Raw genomic sequence first — 16,967 nt, forward strand, 5'->3', positions numbered from 1 at the left:
GTTTTAGATACTAGTCCTTATTTTATGAATGATATGTTGTAAAAGATCCTGAATTCGTTATATTTCTGCAAAAATTACTGATTTTTTTTTTTTTTTTTTTTTTAATGTGCATGCCACCACTATGCCTGGCTGGGTAGTCATTCTTTTCACACACCGTGTTCTTGTTTTAGAACCTGCCAAGATTGACAGTGACTCTACTCTGAGCTGGGTTCTTATTTTAATTCTTTTCAATACAAAGAGAAAAATTTCAAGATACAAGAGTCAGGGCAGCTGTGGATCGCAAATATTCAGAAAAAAAAATGTGTCTGTACTGAACATGTAGACTTTGCCCCCCATCATTAGTCCCTAAATAATATAACAATTATTAACATATCATGTACATTGTATTAGATATTATAAGTAATCTAGAAATGACTTAAAATATGTGGCACATGCCTGTAATCCCAGCAACTTGGAAGGCTAAGGCAGGAGGATCACAAATTTGAGATCAGCCTCAGCAATTTAGGGAGACCCTATATCAAAATAAAAGTAAAAAGTGCTGGAGATGTAGTTCAGTGGTACAGCACCCCTGGGTTCAATCCCAAGAACTAGCGGGGGGCGGGGGAAGAGGGCTGGGAAATGTAACTCAGTTGGGAGAGTGCTTGCCTCGCATGCACAAGGATTCAATACCCAGCACCACAAAAAGCAAAAAAAGAAAAGAACAGTAGCCCAACAGTATACACCCTATGCTTCCATCTTTGTTGTTAAAAAGATAGACTGGATTGTGTACATGTTCATATCAGAAGAATATATATATATATATATATATATATATATATTTATAAGCTACTTATGGTCATGGTTGTGTGTAATATCTATTTTTTTCTTTATCTCTCTTTTCTGATTCTAACATGAATACATGTGAAATAAAAGTTTTTCAAGCAAAGCAAATGAACAACCGCCATAACAACAAAAGGTAAGAAGGGAACTCGCCCAGAAACTCAGGTATCAGATAAACCCCATCTGGGGAGAAGGCACTGGGTCAGTGCGCTGAGCCACCCAGCCACCCGGCAGGAGCTGAACCTCAGAGCCTGGGAAAAATCTGTAAGAATGCAGGTGGGGACCTTTCCTCCTCTGCTTGCTATGCATGTGACTGCGACAGGAAGCAGTTGCTCAGTGTGAATTTTTCCAGATTCAACAGTGTTTGAGACAAACATGTTTGGAGCTCTGTCAGGCCCAGGGCTGCAGGCAGAGAGATCATCAAAGATGATCTACTTTATCTTGCCCTGCAGCAGTAGGCAGATCTTAACATTCACTTTGATCACCACCAGCAACAATTAAGGTTCCTGAGGCTCCTTCCAGCCCTCTGTGTGAAGTTCAAGTGTTTGAAATTGCAGTGCAACACTAATGTGGGGAAGATGATCTTTGGAAGGAAACAGGTATTAGAATGCTCCTGGGGGTTTTATGAGTGACTATCAAAGCCACCTGCACTCTAGTCAATAACAATTAATGAAGCTGTTCTTTCACATAGTATTTTAGGGAAAAAAATTAAAGAAACAAAGACTGGAAATCTAGTCCTTGAGTCTCCTCACAAAGCATCTCTTTAAGAAATGATCCAGCTGGGCACAATAGTGCACATCTATAATTCCAGTGACTCAGGAGGCTGAGGCAGGAGGATCACAAGTTCAAGGCCAGCCTGAGCACCTTAGCGAGGCCCTAAGCAACTTAGCAAGACTGTCTCAAAATGAAAAATAAAGAGTTGGGGATATGGCCCCATGGTTAAGTACCCCTGGGTTCAATCCCCACTACCAAAAAACAAAAAAAAAAAAAAAAAGAAATGATCCATTTCCATCACCAGCCTACAGTGTGATCCCAGCTTAAATTCATTTCCTTCTCAGTCTCCTTTTCCAATCACCATATAACAAAGAAAGTGTAGACATGGCCAAAGTGGGTACCGTACCATTCAACCAGTCGACTTCCAAGATCCCAGCCAGCTCCACACTCCATAACTTCAGAATTTGGGGGATGCATGCTCATCACTGAAGTCCCGAATCCTGGTCTTCCTTCCTAGTTTGGTTAGATGGCCAAAATAAATGATGGGCCGACACAAGCTTCAACAAGGAAAAAGCGGGAGAAGTTGGTGTTGACCAAATCCAAAATAAAATCCACTTATAAAAGTAATAGGCCCCTTCAAAGAAATCAGTCATCCTTGGCGCTAACGATTCCCCGGCGGCCGCAGTTTCCCTTGAAGCTTTGGTATTCATTTTTCTCACCATCAATAAATAAGAACTGTTGGTTACATATGTAACAACTTGGTGTTTTTCTTCTTAACTATCCTAACATGGTTCAGTGAGGGGCACATATTCTTTCCACCTGCTCTGATTGTCATTGGTGTTATTAAAGAGTGGGGGGAAAAAAACCCTTTCCACTTGGGTTTATTCAGAGAGTTAACATCTGATTTTACATGGAACTCTTTAAAAGAAAAAGAACAACATGGCCTGCAGCACTTCTAGCATAGGGTGTGGAAGTATTTGATGCCCGGGTTCATAAAAGAATGTTGTTTTGAAATGAGCAGGTGAAGTCAGGGAAAGAGATCCAAAGAAAGTTCCCATTGAGACAAAATCAAATCAACCCACCGCTCCCCAAATACTTCCCTCTTGGACCAGTGGGCCCCCTGGCTCTCTGCCCACCATCTGGGACCAGAGTCCCAGTGAGGCCCCAGCTTGGCGGCCTGCAGTGATGTGTGAACACGAGACTTGCCCCCAGTCAGGGGCACTCATGGGCAGGAGGAAAGGCATATTTTCTCAATGGTGATCCAGGATCTCTGGAGGTATTAGAGTGATAAACGGATCATCTCCTCCCCCCATCCAAAGGTTTGACAATAGAATCTGCAGAAACAAACCAAAAACAGATTAACAGGAGAAAAGCTTACACATTTATTAATTGTATGTGTGCACAAGAGTCCCATGAAGTGTGAAATTCAAGGAAAGGTGCTATGGTTTGGGTACAGTTTGAGTGTGTCCCTCTAAAGTTTCAGGTGTTGGAAGTTTGGTCCCCAGTATGGTAAGAGGTGTGGTTTAGTGGGAAGTGGGTTGTTATGAAAGGGCAAGCCTGGATCCCCCAGATCTCTGACTTCCAGCCTCACGGTGTGATCTCTTCCTCTTCCCGCATGCTTCACCCCCTCTTCCCGCATGCTTCACCGTAAGGTCATTGACCACGAGGTCCTCACCGGATCAGAGTTGATGCTGGCATCATGCCCTTGCACCTCCAGAACTGTGAGCTAAGTCTTTTTCCTTATAAAGTCGTCAGAATCAGGTATTTTATCAGAGTAGCAGAAAATGGACTAATACAAAGGGCCAGATGGTTGAAACTAAAGTACCCTGTACTTAGAGGAGGGAAGTGAAAGCCAAAGGCAATTTTAGAGGCTGAAAGAATGGACCATAGCCTGGGACAAAGTTCACCTGGGCTCTGAGAGTGGTGTTTGACTTTCCGTCTTTTCTTGTGCCAGTTAATCTCTGGCTAATGTGGATTTCAGGGAGAGAATCCATGACAACCAACAATGGCATTCCTTCCTTAGGAACTTCCCTTAGGAGGACAAGGAAAACCTCAGAGGAAGCCCTTCCCTGCACTTCTGGAAAAAAAGAGGATCCCCAGGTGGGGGTAGGGGTTGGGGGGAGTCACAGAGACCTTCAGGCTGCTGCTCCATTTCCGCGTTCAGCATGCCAAAGCGCCACACTTTGGGGTTTCCTTTTCTGAGCCCTAATAATATTCTGCAAGAGTGGACATCACCCAGGCAACCACCCTTCCCTGTGAACCCACAGGCCCATGGATCGCTCTCCTTCACAGCCAAATACAAATGTCTCCAGCCCTGTGCAGGGCCAGGACTGAGTGAGGAGAGTAATAGATACCACTAAGGGGTGCGCCCACAAACTCAGAGATCAGGATAAGTCATGTTTGATTTTTTAAAAAAGAATCAAAATTAAACCAGACACAGTGGCTCATGCCTATAATCCCAGCAGCTCCAGAGGCTGAGGCAGGAGTATCTCGAGTTCAAAGTCAGCCTCACTAAGCAGGCTCAGTGAGCCCCTATCTCTAAATAAAATACGAAATAGGGCTGGGGATGTGGCTCAGTGTTTGAGTGTCCCTGAGCTCAATCCCTGGTACTTAAAAAAAAAAAAAAAAAAAGGAAATTAATGCAGCCAGGTTGGGAGAGGGGGGCACAGACCTATTATTATTCCAGCTCCAGGGTCCAGTGGAGGCAGAAGGATTACAGGTTTAAAGCCAGTCTGGGCAACTTAGCAAAAACCTGTCTCAAACATCAAATTAAAACAGGGCTGGAAATGTAGCACAATGTTGGGAGTTTAACTCAGTTTAATCCCCAGTACTGAAATAAAATAAAGCAAAAAATAAATAAGCAATCAGATTTTTAAATAAATGGTTATAACTTGGCATTGCTCAGCTACATTGGAACCTGCGGCAAAAGGAAAAATCAGTAATGCTGATTTTGTCTTTATGTAAAATTTTGATGTTTTGTTCATTATGGACTTTTCCATTCATTTTTTTTCCTGGGGAATTCAAGGTTTAATGAAAGGAGGAATAGATTTTGCTTTGCTAAATTCTACCAGAAAGACCAAACTTTTCGTTAAAACACGTACACATAAATGATCCGCGGCGTAAATGCAAGCACAATGACCGGTTCCTTTCCTCCCTTTCTTGTGCTTCTAGTCTCCTAGGTTGGTGTTTAAATGTAATCAGTGTGAGGAAGGCGGGGGTAGGGGGATAGTGTGGGGAGTTGGGGGGCAGCCAGTGTGCGCATCTGGGCCTCTTTCCTCATTTATAAAGGAAGTGATTTGCATTCCTTTTTATATATTTCTTTATAATATCACATTAAGACATGACTTGATGGGTTTTGGGCACTCCCTGACCTGTTGTGTCCAAAGCAAGGGCCTCACTTGCTTGCCCAGGCCATGCAGCAGGAGGATCTCACCTCCCCTCTCCAACCCACGCTGTGAGCCTCACCTTCCCAGGAGGGTGGAGCGGTTGCAGATCTGTCCTCCTTCAGGGCGCCACAGTCCTTTCCTGTTTGGTTAATCATCCCCTAACCCACGTCCCTGCTCTGCCTTGGGCCTCCCAGGTTTATGGCTCCCTGGAATCTCACCTTCATTTTTAGTGCACACTATTCTTTGTGACCCATGTTTTCACTTAAGGTCTTTGGAATTGCAGCTCAGGGAGACAGAGTGAAAATAGTCAAATAATTACTGTGCTGGCAGGAAACAGCTTTAATCTGGAAATTTCTCTTCTTCACTCTTCCTAGATTCCTCAATTAATGCCTGCCTGAGAACCTGCGCAGGTCCGAGCAGGATGGTACACTACTGGGGAGCCTTTATTCCCATCTCGATTCCAAGACCCCAAGCTCCTTCTCAAGGCCTCACTGGAGAACTCCAAAACCCTGCTCTCCCTCTGATGCACAGGTGAGCTCTTCATGTCCAAACTTCTTCCTCTAGATCATGTCCGGGGCATCTGCATTTCTTGCCAACAGACCCATGAAAGAGGGCTCTCCAAGAATGGGCGAGACTTGGGACTTGTGTGTGTGGAATTCTGCCAGGAGGCTTACTGGCTGCATCTGCAACTTTTACCCCAACCCTTTGATCCCTCCCATTCGTTTCTGGATTGCATCACCTGCACCAGGGTCTTAGAGTCACCAGGAGTAAAGACTGAGACATTTTCATCTCCATCCTCAGCTCCAAGAGATGGGCCTGGTGTGGAATGACTCCTGGGTGAGGCTGCTCTAAGCAACCACGTGGGTCCATCATTGCCAGGGGTAGAAAATCATGGACATGCTCACAGCCATGGTGCAGCTCATTCTGAGTTCTTTGGTACCAGAGCCCCAGGGGCTTCCAGGAAGAACCAGTTCTGCCCCCTCCTCCCTGGAAATGCTTGCACCCCATCCCCCACATCAAAACTCCACCCCAGAGGATGCTGAGCTCCCAATTGCACAGCACAGAACCCAAGTCCCTGAGTTTGCCCACCTGGGGAGAGAAGACCTGGGATGAAGCCTGTGTGTGTTAGTCTCACCAACCCTCTGCTAGCCCCCGCGCTGAGCACCGTGAGGCTAAATTAGATAGGACTAGCTAAGCACCTAGAAGAGTGCGCACGTCACACACCCGGTGGACGTCAGCCACCCTTGTTCCCTCTCGCAGGGAAGAGAAGTGCACCTGAGACACTGCATCCAGGATGCTCCCCAGGCCACTCCTGGTTGACTGGGTGTTTTTATTCCTGGTAGCATCAGAAGTTCTCTGGAAAAGACTCCTGTGCTCCCAAGATGGGGAAACCTCAAGTGCAAATGACGTTTAAAAAGACCTGAGCAAGGGGAGTCAAGGGTGCAGAAACCTTTCTGGAAATGGATCCCTGGCTTCAGAGGCAAACCCAGCTCCCTGCTGCAAGGACCTGGGAGAGATGTGTTGAAGTGACAGTAATGCAAAGAGGCAGGAAGACTGCCTTCTTAAGTGTTTGCATAAAACTTGGGCTTTAGAGCAGTTTTTTGTTTCCAGGGAAGAAGGCTTTGTGGGTGTACTGGGTCACGGATGCCTTTCCAAAGCATGCCCTGCATCCCATATGGAAGAGCCCCCAGGGGGCCGAGGTTCACGCAGAATACTTCACAGTAGGAGGGAGAAGGAACACTCATGTGGCCTCTGGGTCACTAAGAATTCTTCCCTGCCAGGGAGGATGACTAGCTGAAGCCCAGAGGACCCGCTCTGGCTGAGACCCACCCTGTGTTCCATCCCCAGCCCTACCTTCCTGTCCCCCATCCTTTCCTGGCTTGTAAGATCCTATCACCATCCAGCGCCTCCACATGCGCCCCAGAGGAACCGCTGGGCCTCGGCCAGGCAGCAGTGTCACCTCCCAGGCAGCAAACAAGACCCCCAAACAAGGCTGACACAGGCTTTATGAAACGCTCCGGAGCCAGCTGGCCTTACCTACTTCATGACCAAATGCCAGGAAACTCTGGCCGGCCCGCCCAGTCCCCAGGACGGAGGGATGGAAGACTTGCTGACATGTGTCTTGGTCCTGCATGGCTCTGCTCCTTCCCCAGCTCCGCCTGCTGCAGCAAGGGTCTCAGCACAGCAGGCCGGTCCACCCGCCCGCACACAGCCAACCCGACCTGCTCCCGAGGCCCTTTCTGCCCGCCCAAGGCCGAAGCTGATTCCTTAGCGACAACTGTCCTGTAATTCCTCAGGGAAGTGCTTTGCTCTCCTCCCCTCTTCTTCCCAAAGGCTGGGCCCTCAGAACTTCTGTAACCCAAATATATCAGGGTGACCTCAGGTCCCAGGCTGCCATCGCATCACGGCCAATCAATATCTGGTGGGACCAAGAGCAACTGAGCAGAAAGCAGCTCCTCACGGCAAGATCTTGGAAAACACCCAAGGTTCAAGGTTGATCCCTAGCCAGTTCGTTAGTAAGCATTCCTCTGTTCCTGTCCCCCTCAATCTTTCCCTCAGTCCCCAAGCTCAAAAGCAGTTCTGCTTCTCTTTACACCCCGAAACCTCTCGCCCTTCTTTGCCAAAGAGCATCACGAACTTCCACCCATGGGGACTTTTCTCCCACCAGGAGAATCTTCCCCAGAAATCTTCAGCAGGCTTATTCTGCAGAGAATCCTAATTAGACCCCAAATTTTCCAGCCCCCCCCCACCTGTGGCCCTGTGGTATAGGAACAATCTCATCCATCTGTCACCCCTGAGCTTGTCCTCTTTTCTCACGATGCACACACCTCAATTCTGGACTCTTACTGAAGGTCAAACATTTACTCAGGGGGCTGGAGGTGTGGCTCAGTGGTAGAGCGCTTGCCTGGCATGTGGAGGCCCTCCTGGGTTTGATCCTTAGCCCCACAGGTAAATACATAAATAAATAAACAAACAAACAAATAAGCAAAAGATCCATTGACAACTAAAAAAATATGTTAAAAAAACTTTACTCAAACTCTCTGTGCTGGGGTAATCGTATTTGCCAGGAAAACACAGCCTAACTGGTGGGCAGCGCAGAACTGCTTTTCTCCAGTAACTCAAATAAGCAAAAAGGAAGCACCACAGCATCACACCCTCCATCACAGAAAACAAAGGAGCTGGCTTTCCAGTGTTACAAGGAGGGAAAAGCCCAGGCCTGAAAGTTTCCCATGGTCCGGATCCTCAGCGACAGTCCTCGATGTACTGAGTTTCTACTTGTGCCGAGTTCAGTGCAAGACCAGGATAGAGGTGTGCTTCAAGGACAGCTGCCTGGAAGGCCTCTAGCATTTTGTAGTGATGCCCGCCCCCTCGCCCCACCGTGAGCCAGCCAGTCCTAGGAAATAAGCCTTAAGTGGAGGTGAGTCTTTCCATATGTCTCACATGAAAATTGGACACTATCAACTAATGCAATCCAGAATCCCTCCAAAGCATCTATATTGCTTCAAAAGGAACAGGAAAAAATATGAGCCCCGTTTAATATCATGGGGTTTCTAATCCAAATGAACAAGGCAGGAGAATAATTCACACCTGGTATTAAGTCAAAGAGAGATCCCAGTGGGCCACAGGTAGAGCCGGGAGTCCAGTAGACATCCAATAAGCACATTGGATGATGAGATGACGTGCCATACCCCCAGGAATTCCCAAACTTTCCATTGTTTGAAGAGGGCAGAGAGGCTGATGAACTCCCGAGACATAATGCAAAATAATTTTCTCAATACTAAGGGTTTTGGTGTATGAGGTGCAAAAAGAGCTGAGGGAGATAGGCTCAGCAATTTTCCTACCCCGGCTGGCACTACTACAGTGAAGTAGTTGACCACATTTTCCTATTCCCTGCCCCAAAATGCAGCCTCTCCCTTAAATAGTAAAAAATTCACTATTAGAGATTCTTTCCTTTGGATTAAACAAATAATTTCCTTTGCAGTAAACATAAGTATTAACAATTATGAATAGAGAACATACTTCTTCTGAATCCCCAAGACTGAGTCACATTTTATTTCCAGGAGAATTTGGGGAAGTTAGTTTAGAATGGGTCAGGTATTTCTTTTCACTTCTAATTGCAAAGGTGCTACATGCTTACTGAATATTTGTGGGTGACATAACTGGATGTCTTTGCATAGGTGAGGGTACAGCTGGAACAAAATGGGCTGTGAGCAGCTGTTGAAGCTGAGTCATGGGGTAGTTCATCATCTCATGCTCTCTACCTTTGAATATGTTTGGAATTTTCCATGACCAAAGGAGAAGACGTGGTCACTTTTCCAGCTCAGTCTTGCTGTATTATCCAGTGAGAAACATGGAAGACAAGCCAAAAGTATAAGTCTTCCCATCCCAAACCAGAAGTAGATTCCAGAGCTCTGTGATTAAGGCAGGAAAGCAGCTCCCCTTTCTCCATTTTGGGGACTGAACAGTGCTATTTACCCTCACTGCGGAGATGAACGTGTAAACTCCTGTCCCTACCACAAACCCCAGGACACATGCAAATAGTTCCAGTTGGCAGCTGTCGCTACCATGAGCTTGAAACCTATTGAAACATTAAAACGTAGCTGAGGGGGGAAGGCAAAGGGTTCCAAGTTCCCTTTGCTGGGAGGAAGAGGAGCAAAAGAGTTTAAGTAAACCTGAAGCTAAACTTGGTGCCACATCACACCACCTGGACTGAAAAATGAAGTGGATGGGGCGCTGCCAATCATACTCACAGAATGTTGCTCATGTGCACACAACCAGGCCTCCTGACAGATTCCAGACTGAAAATCAAGCAGCCAAGGACTCCTCAAACTCTACCATGCAAAACCATCCCAAAGGTCTCCTCCTCCCCAGAGTTCTAGCTTAGATTTGGGAAGTTCTCCCCAAATGCCCATGAAGGGCTTATCCACATCCTGTGGTGCTGTTGGGAGGTGGTGGTACCTTTAAGAGGCGGGGTCTAATGGGAGAAAGTTAGGTCATGGGGGTGTGCCCTTGAAGGAGTGTTGGAACTCTGTTCCTTCCTCTCTTTCTTAACTTCTCAATTGCTGAGAAGTCCCACCCACAATGTGCTTCCACCATGACATGCTGACCTGTCATAGGCCCAAAGTGATGGAGCCAAGCAACCCCAGAAGGAAACTGTGAGCCAGAAGAAAGCTTTCTTCCTTATATGTTGACTTGTTTTAGATATTTTGTCACAGTGATGGAATTCTGACTAACGCACCCAGCTCGCCTCAAGTTACCCCAGTGCTACCTAAAGCCACCAGGATGTGCAGCCATCTCCCCCTGCTTTAGATCCAAAAGGGGTCAACTCTCTTCATCCATTCACTACTGTTAACCAGCCCTCCTATGGGAAGCTCACCGCAGCGGACTTGCAGCCCTGGAGGAAGGGCAGATCTGGGCATTTCTACCAATCTTGCTTTCCAGTACTTTAATGGAAGTGGTCACAAACCGCCGTCCTCACTGACCCTAAGTTTCCTCTCGCTGCTGTAACAACTTACTCCAAACTGAGTGGCTTAAACAGCCTAAGTTTAATATCTCTCCATGCTATAGGTCGGAAGGCTGGGTGGGCTTGTCTGGCCCCTCCGCTCAGCGCCTCCCAGTGCCGAAAGAAGGTATTGGCTGGCCTGCGTCTTATCTGGAGGCTCTGGGAAGAATCCACTTCGGAATTCGTTCAGGTCGTTGGCAGAATTCTTTTTTCTGCCATTGTAGGCCGAGGTCCTGCTCCCCTGCTGGCTGTGGCTGAGGCTACTCTTGGCACCTCAAGGCCATCTGCAGTCCTTGTCACTTTGCCAGGTGGACTGAATTTGGCTCAATAAGCCCCTTTTGTAGGAGGTTGCAGACTGAGATGAGCTCATTCTCTGCCCTGGAGCAGCAGAGAGAGGAGGAGCGGCACACAGATGAAGGATGCACCAGGAAATCGGATGGGAAAACCTGCAATTTTCCTCTTCAGACAAATCAACCCCACCTAAGGCCGGAGGGCCCCTTCCCTTTCTCTCCAGCTGTTCGGAAGAGGTTTTGACCTGTCTGATGAAATCCAATGTGGGAGTCCCCCACCCCTGTTGTTGGTCCCCAGGGGATCCTCCCCATCATTCCTTGGGCCTTTCCAGAAGCCTCTCTTGAGTTTGTGTCTGGTCTGGTTCCCTCAGAATCAGAACACAAGATTGTCAATTTGGAAGTGACCTCCCTACCCACCCAAGTTGGTAGGGAAGTGGGACAGGAAAGAAGCCGAAAGTATTTATCAGCAAGTCACCTTGTGGGCACCCAGGGCTCAGCATCTGGGGAGAATTCTGGAAAACAGGCAGAACACGCTTAGCCCCTGGGAGGAGCTGGGGTATTTTCGCCACCTCTGAGTCATTTGGCTGGTGCTGCTGTGGCATCGAGTTCCCGGCACTTTGGCTGGCCATGTGCACGGGCATATCCGGCTCTGGCAACCAGAGAAATCCCTCTGGCAAAGACGCAAGTGCTGGCCACTGGGTGTCAGACTGTCTGGCAAAGAGAAAAGGACAGTCCAAGGGCCAAAGGGCTGGGGCATCCCCTGCCTTGGCTGCCTTGGCTCTGTATGTCCCCGAGTCCCTTTGTGCTACTATAGGTGACTGGAAACTTGGAAGACCAAGGTCTTTTCTACCCAAGCCCATCCTGCAGCAGAGCTGCCTCTATAGTCTCTTCGCCTAGCCAAGCTCTGTCTTGGCGGAGCTGTCTGGGGGTCAGGGCTCTGGGATTTGGACAGGATGCTTCCCTCGGACCCACCAGTGTCTGCACTGCCTTCTTCTTGCACGCTCCTCCTGCCTTCCCCCACCCAGTGAAAGGGCCACGTCTCGCCCCAGGGATGTGAAGACACCCTCTCTCATTGCACACAGTCACCCACATCAACATTGTCCCCAGGGACTTTCTTATCCCCTGATGGGGGAGTCACCTTAGCAGCTCAAGCGCCAGGGAAGAGAACTCTCTGTCCCTATGGTCTACCCTTCTCTTCTCTTGCAACAATAAGTCCAGCAATAGTTCAACAAGTGGATGGGAAAGGCCGCAGCTGACAAGGGAATACGAGGGCCCCATCCACTGGTCACCTGATCACACAGATAGGCACACACCGGGGAGTCAGAGTCCAAGGCAAATAGGGTGCGTGTAATCATGAAGTCCTTCAGAAGAGAGAGAGACATTCCCACTGAAGCCACGTGGAGACGGCTGCATGGAGGCGGGGGCCTGTGACCTGGCCTCAGAGGATGGGAAGGTCCCAGGCATGTGGCAGGGGAGGGAGAGGGAGAGCCAGAACCTGGCCGGTGAGCCCAGGTCGCCGAAACGAGAGCGGAGAGGAAGCCACGGGGCATTTTGGAGTAAGATGTCACTGGCCAGTGGGAAGGCACAATAGACGAAGGCCGTCGTGTCCCGACTCTGGCTACGAGGATCTGTGTGCAGAAAGAGAAGAGAAGAGGGGAAGAAAGAAGAGGGGCGGGCAGAGAAGAGAGGGAGAAAGGAGGAGAAGGAACTCCAGGGGCAGAGAAGACAGGAGTCAGAAGAGAAAGAAAACCAGACTGAGCCAGGGAGCTCTTGAAGGAGACCGCATCTGTGGTGTCACAGAAAGGCAGCGGAGTCCCAGGCCTCTGACCTGGCCTGGCTCTTACGAGAAGAAGGCAGAAGAATGGGAAGACAAGACAGATCGAGGTCTGACTTTCTAAATGAATTCAGCAGCCGAGGCAGGACTGACAGCCCCGGGATGCCCTCAAGCAGAGAAATCGGCCGAGAAGACAGAGAGCAGGTGATAATTGCCGGGCGAATGAGAGCTGAAGCCACCCGGGCCAGGCTGTTAGCTTCCCCAAGCCCAATCGGCTCCGGAGAAAATAGAAAGGTCTGAGTTTTCTGGTTGTTCACACTTAGAAACTAAAGCCGGAGAACTTCCAAACATCTGGCTTTTACAGCACAGAACCCCCGACACTCAGCCCTGATGATATTTAGCAATGTTATGGCTCCATCTACAGCCTGAGGAAGGAGCATCGGCGCCAGGCTTCTCCGAGCAACAGGGTCCAGGCTTGGAGCTGCACAGGCTCACTGCAATTAATGCTAATTAAGCCTTTTCCTCTATCTGTGTGCTTATTCAATGCAGACTTGGAACAACCCTGGAAGTTATTTATTTCAGACTATGTCTAAAACAGCAGCTGTTAGGAATATACTAAAACACTTTTAGCCAAAATTGGTTTGGAATCTCTATTTTAAACCACTGTTTGTTATGAATTGAGTTAAATGGATCTTTTTTTTTTTTTTTTTTACCACTTTGTTTTTCTATTGTAACAATGAAACACAGTAAAGTCCTTAAAATACCAAGATTGCATTTTCTTTTACTCACTCAACAAACATTTAATTAGCACCTACTCTATGGCTGGTACCAAGTTATGCACAATAAGTCCGGCCTGGATACATCCCATAGTTTACTCATTAGAGAGAATTTTTTGCTCCTTATTCCCCCCCCCCTCAATTTTTGTCATTCCCCAGTAAATTTCAAGTAACATCAAAGCAGTTAGAAATGACCCATCTTGGGAGCCATCCCACAGGTGTAATTGTGTATATGGGTGTGGATTTTTTTATTTTAATTTATTTTTATTGTAAACAAATGGGATACCTGTTGTTTCTGTTTGTACATGGAGTAACAGCGTACCATTTGCGTAATCATACATTTACATAGGGTGATGATGTTTGATTCATTCTGTTATTTTTTCCTTCCCCCCCAATCCCCACACCCCTTTTGCTCCTTATTGGCTGGAACATTTCCACATGGGTGGAGAAAGAATGGAGAAAGCTAAGACAACCAGTGAATTTAGAGTTTGGGGCAACTTAGAAACAGAGTGGACATAGGATCCCTTGACTCAGAACAAAATGAAAGCTAGAAGTCAGACCCATAGTGACAAAACTTTTGTTCTGTTCTATTATCTTTTCCCTCAGAAGTGTCTTTAGGGGAAAGTGCTGGGGAGTGAATTGGCCAGATTCTATTGTCATGGTGTGTCCAGGTGCAAATAGTAACAACAAATCCCATTGTTATGCACAGCTATAATGCACCAATAAAAATATGAAAAGAGAGAAAAAGAAGTGTCTTTAGTTTTGTCCTAAATAAAAAGGCCATGTAAAAGTAGTGGGTATTAGTGCAGAAAACTTGGAAAACAAGACAAAAAAAGAATAATCTGTCAAAGTCCTATCATCCAAAGGTGACCACTATTAACCATTGTAGTTTGTCTTTACACATAGGCTGCATATTTTCACCAACCCACAGGAGATGGGCATTCTCTCATGCCACTCTAGTCTCCTGTGTGATTTTGAATGACTGCAGAGTGACCTTTCACATAACCAAGCCATAATTGAGGCCATGAGCAATTCGTGATTTTTCACAATTGTAAGTTTTGAACAGATGATGTTCCTTAAGATAAACATCTAACCATGAAATTTCTAGATGAAAAAGAGCCTGTGCCTTTGAGCCCTCGGAGATATAGCTCGAGTTGCCGTCCGGGTTCGACCTCCAAGAATTTTACATCATATCTGAACCAAAAATCTAACTTGAGGAGCTCAGAGTACTCACTGTCCCAGAAAACCCTGACCCTCAGGCTCGTGGGTGCCACGGGCAGCCTTGCAGAGTGTCACAGCGGGAGGCAGCCAGAGTGGTTCAGAACGGTTTCTCATCTGTTCTTTACCTTGCAGGTAATTTAGACGAAAATGCCTCTGGGAGAACAGGCAGCAAGCCACGTTTCTGACCTGGTAAGTATGTAGTCAATATGGCAGCCCCATGGGCTTGGGAGATTAAGAGAGATGGATCATTTTCCCCATCCTGGTCACCTGAAGCCCACTTGCCCTGAGTAATAGCGCCCTGCCTTGTATTCCTTCTCCACCTTCCGTCCATGGTGTGTTCCCATGGATACTTTGTCCCAGAGGCACCTACAGTTCTCCCTTGGTATCCATGGGATACCAGGAACCTCCCCCCCCACACACACACACACACCCCAAAGTCTGAAGATGTTCAAGTCCTTTATATAAAATGGTATAGTGTTTGCACGGAACCTACATCCTCCAACTCCAGATTACATATAATGTAAATCCTATGCAAAAGGTTATTATATTGGATGGTTTAGGGAATAACAAGTAAACAGCCTGTATGTGTTCAGTGCAGACACAATTTCGTTTTCAAATACTTTCAACTCAATCTCGGTCGAATTCATAGATGTGAAACCCTCAGAATAAAGAGGACCAGCTATATGTTCATTAGGTCTTTGAAAAAAAAATCTGGCTCCTCTCAAATATGGGATGTGGTCTCAGAACTCTTGAGATGCTGGTTTAGAGAAGACTCCATGATCTTTCATCTTGGGAATCGAAACATTTTCCTTGTTATTCCTTCAGTCATTGGGTTCACAGAGAGTTGTGAAAATAAGACATAGTGAAAAGCAGATCTTCCAACAGTGAGCATTGCACAGCAGAAGTCATCTGGTCCGTTTTGAAAGAGAAGGAACAGAAAAGTAATTAGTGGGAAGGAAAACTGAATTTTGTGTCTTCAGTTTTAGCATGTGCCTACTGAGTCTCTTCAGTCACCCATAAACAAACAAACAAAACAAAACAATAACCAGGAAGAACACAGCAGAGAGCCCCAGAACGTTCAGGCCTACTGTAACTACCTGAGCGGAGGTAAAGAAGAGGCCAGGGCCTGCAGGTCAGGGTCATGGCTGAAGCTGGGGTGGAGGCTTTCTCACCACTAGTCCAGTGATCATTCCAAAGAGGGTGGTTTTACTCTGAGCATAAAACCTGACTGCTTTAGTTGTTGGAAAGCAAGAAGACCCCCAAAAGTGTGGACCAGGGGAACCAGGAACTATGTCCTGGAGGCTGGAGTCTTAGGAAGAAATAAGTTCCAGCTTTCTTCTGAACACCGCCTGCAGGTAAAGACCTCTTGCGAAGAGAAGATGGGTGGTTGACCTTGAACCCACAGCTCCTGCCCTGGTGGTCACTGCAGAGCAGGGGAGAGTGGCGTAATGCATCAGTCTGCTTTTACTGAATATTTCCATCACGAGAATCCTTGCAGTTTCCATCGAAAGCACTTGTGTGCCCACAGGTCCCGGCACTATCAAGGGGTGCCGTGCCTCCCTGCCTGTTCTCCATCTTTCCTGTGTCTGGGGGGAGGGCTAAATGACCGCTAGCCAGGAGTCAGCTGCTAACCAGCAGTGCACCCTCCTCCACCCTTCATGCCTTTGATAGATGGAACTTCTCATGGGTTTTCCACCCCTCCCCCCTACCTCTCTCTCTGTGCTTTCTGGTCCAGGTGGTAAAATCCTGGGGAAGGCTGGAAGCAACAAGGATCTCCTCATTGCAGAAGAAAAACCCAAAGCAGAGATGACCACTACTCCATTCCTAGTAGCTCACAGTGGAGCCCGGGAGCATGCCAGACAAAACAGCACAGCTCATAATGACATTGGTAGGAGTGACTTCCACGGTCAGCCATCGTCTTCCCGTCTGTCTCTAGGCCACCTGACCTTTTACTTTATGCAGCAATGAAATAAAATATTTTTAGGCTGGCTGGCATTTCAGCAGGTCCCAGGTTACAGATACAGCCAAGCACTTTCCTGGGCTGTGATTTCCCCAGCTGGAAATGAAGGTTAATAATTCTGCCTAAACTCCCACACTCCATACCACCTGCTTCTCAGGGTGGAGTGACAAGAGATGCTGGTAGTGTTTTCCAAACTTGTTCAATGTCAAGAATCACCTGGGGGGCTGGGGATATAACTTGGTTGGTAGAGTGCTTGCCTTGGCACAAGGCCCTGGGTTCAATCCCCAGTACTGCAGGGAAAAAAAAAAAAAAAAAATCACCTGGGAAACTTGTCAAAATACCAACAGGCCAACCCCTGGACTCACTGGATCAGCAGTTGCAGGAGGGACCTGGGCATCTAGAGTCTAGAGAGTCCCCAGCTGGTCCTTACGATTGGGTGATCTGGCAAGTTTGGAAAACATAGAGTTCGTTCACCACAAAATCCTTTAATGTTTCAAAAGACATCAGGATCAGAACATGTGAAG

At 47.3% G+C, this 16,967-nt stretch overlaps 2 long non-coding RNA genes across 2 annotated transcripts; both read right to left on the bottom strand.

The window, feature by feature from the left end:
* Nucleotides 1-1,133: 1,133 nt before the first annotated feature.
* On the bottom strand, nt 1,134-7,263 carry LOC306647966. The gene is made up of 3 exons (XR_013760231.1): nt 6,957-7,263; nt 4,205-4,285; nt 1,134-2,867 (listed from the first exon to the last, which is right to left on the bottom strand). It is a non-coding gene; the product is annotated as an uncharacterized lncRNA (long non-coding RNA).
* Nucleotides 7,264-10,201: 2,938 nt separating this feature from the next.
* Nucleotides 10,202-11,890, bottom strand: LOC306647747. Its single transcript, XR_013760152.1, has 3 exons — nt 11,851-11,890; nt 11,188-11,224; nt 10,202-10,800 (listed from the first exon to the last, which is right to left on the bottom strand). It is a non-coding gene; the product is annotated as an uncharacterized lncRNA (long non-coding RNA).
* Between the last annotated feature and the right edge of the window lie 5,077 nt (nt 11,891-16,967).

This window comes from Sciurus vulgaris, assembly GCF_902686455.1.
Source record: "Sciurus vulgaris genome assembly, chromosome: 17".
NCBI lineage: Eukaryota > Metazoa > Chordata > Mammalia > Rodentia > Sciuridae > Sciurus > Sciurus vulgaris.